Below are 2,649 nucleotides of genomic sequence, written 5' to 3'. Positions count from 1 at the left end.
TAAACTAAAAATTTAAATCCACATTACCCCTTTACTCCAACATGGACATAAGCAGAAATGAACAGTCCAGAAGGACTCTGGGGTCATATGCTAACCCCACTACTGCTTCATATGGGAGTAGTATATGTATACCCTCCATTGGAGTTAGTAGTTTTGAGTTGAATCCTCAACTCATTATCATGGTGCAGCAAAGTTGCCAGTATTCCGGTCTTCCACAGGAAGAACCTACAGAGTTTCTGGCACAATTTTTACAAATTGCTGACACAGTACATGATAAAGAAGTAGATCAGGATATCTACAGACTATTACTATTTCCATTCGCTGTAAAAGATCAAGCTAAGAGGTGGTTGAATAACCAACCTAAGAACAGCATAAGGACATGGAAACAGCTGTCAGAAAAATTCCTGAATTAATATTTTCCTCCAAAACGGATGACACAGTTGAGGCTAAGCATCCAAGGCTTCAAACAAGGAGATAATGAATCCCTTTATGATGCCTGGGAGAGATATAGAGAGATGCTAAGAAAATGCCCCTCTGAAATGTTTTCAGAGTGGGTGCAATTAGACATCTTCTACTATGGGCTTACAGAAAAAGCTCAGATTTCTCTAGATCACTCAGCTGCTGGATCTATACATATGAGAAAAACAATTGAAGAAGCTCAAGAGCTTATTGATACAGTTGCCAGAAATCAGCATCTGTACCTAAGCAATGAATCTTCCATGAAAGAAGAAGCTAAAACAGTAACTGCTGAACTCAGTCCTGTAGACCAGGCTAATGAATTCAATCAGCAATTAGACTTTCTAACTCAGCAGCTAGCCGAATTCAAGAAATACTACAGGAAACAAGAATGGCTAATAGGAATATGGAAGTACAGTTAAAGCAAACAGAAAAGCAACTGTCAAAACAAATAACAGAAGAATGCCAAGCAGTTCAATTAAGAAGTGGGAAAACATTAAATACCTCACTTCAAAGCAGCAGGAAGCCAAGAAATGAACAAATGGCTACTCAAAATCCCTCTGAGGACAATCAGAGCCCAGAGAGGAATAAGGCTGGCGCTGAACGCCCAGACCATGCTCATTTCTGGCGTTCAACGCCAGAAACAAGCATGAATCCGGCGTTGAACGCCCAAGGGAAGCATAGTTCTGGCATTCAGACGCCAGTAACAGATAAGGAGTTGGCGTCTAACGCCACTCCAGCTTCCACCCCTGGCATTCAAACGCCAGTGGGAGATCAGTCACATACAAGTGCTGATAACAACCATTCTAAAAAGGCTTCCCAACCCACTTCAACAGGTAATAAACCTGTAGCAACTAAGGTTAAGGAATACAAAGCCAAAATGCCTTATCCTCAAAAACTCCGCCAAGCGGAACAGGATAAGCAATTTGCCCGCTTTGCAGACTATCTCAGGATTCTTGAAATAAAGATTCCGTTTGCAGAAGCACTTGAGCAAATACCCTCTTATGCTAAGTTCATGAAAGAGATCTTAAGTCATAAGAAGGATTGGAGGGAGACTGAAAAAGTTTACCTCACTGAAGAATGCAGTGCAGTCATTCTGAAAGCTTACCTGAGAAGCTTAAAGATCCTGGGAGCTTCATGATACCATGCACATTAGAGGGAAATTGTACCAAGCAGGCTCTATGTGATCTTGGGGCAAGTATCAACTTAATACCTGCATCTATTACCACAAATCATGGTTTGACTGAAGAAGTCAAACCAACCCGGAAATGTCTTCAACTTGCTGATGGCTCCATTAAATACCCATCAAGCGTGATTGAAGACATGATTGTCAAGGTTGGGCCATTTGCCTTTCCTATTGACTTTGTGGTGCTGGAAATGGAGGAGCACAAGAGTGCAACTCTCATTCTAGGAAGACATTTCCTAGCAACTGGCCGAACCCTCATTGACGTCAAAAAAGGGGAAGTAACCCTGAGAGTCAATGAGGAGGAGTTCAAGTTGAATGTTGCCAAAGCCATGCAACATCCAGACACCCCAGATGACTGCATGAGTGTTGATATCATTGACTCTCTGGTAAGAGAGGTCAATATGGCTGAGAGTCTCGAATCAGAGCTAGAGGACATCTTTAATGATGTTCAGCCTGATTTGGAGGAATCAGAGAGAATAATAGAACCTCTGAAAATCCCTCAGAAAGAGGAGAAACCTCCCAAACGCGAGCTCAAACCATTACCACCATCCCTGAAATATGTATTTTTGGGAGAAGGTGATACCTTTCCTGTAATCATAAGCTCTACCTTAGAGCCACAGGAAGAGGAAGCACTAATTCAAGTGCTAAGGACACACAAGACAGCTCTTGGGTGGTCCATCAGTGATCTTAAGGGCATTAGCCCAGCCAGATGTATGCACAAGATCCTATTGGAGGGTGACACCAAGCCAGCGGTCCAACCACAAAGGCAGCTGAACCCAGCCATGAAGGAAGTTGTGCAGAAGGAGGTCACTAAATTACTAGAGGCTGGGATTATTTATCCTATTTCTGACAGCCCCTGGGTAAGCCCTGTCCAAGTCGTCCCTAAGAAGGGAGGCATGACAGTGGTTCATAATGAAAAAAATGAACTGGTTCCTACAAGAACAGTTACAGGGTGGCGTATGTGTATTGATTATAGAAGGCTCAATATAGCCACCAGAAAGGATCAT

This window comes from Arachis hypogaea, chromosome 2 (genome assembly GCF_003086295.3).
Source record: "Arachis hypogaea cultivar Tifrunner chromosome 2, arahy.Tifrunner.gnm2.J5K5, whole genome shotgun sequence".
In the NCBI taxonomy this organism is placed as follows: domain Eukaryota; kingdom Viridiplantae; phylum Streptophyta; class Magnoliopsida; order Fabales; family Fabaceae; genus Arachis; species Arachis hypogaea.
The sequence above is the reverse complement of the archived record's forward strand: the minus strand, read 5'-3'. Positions refer to the sequence as shown.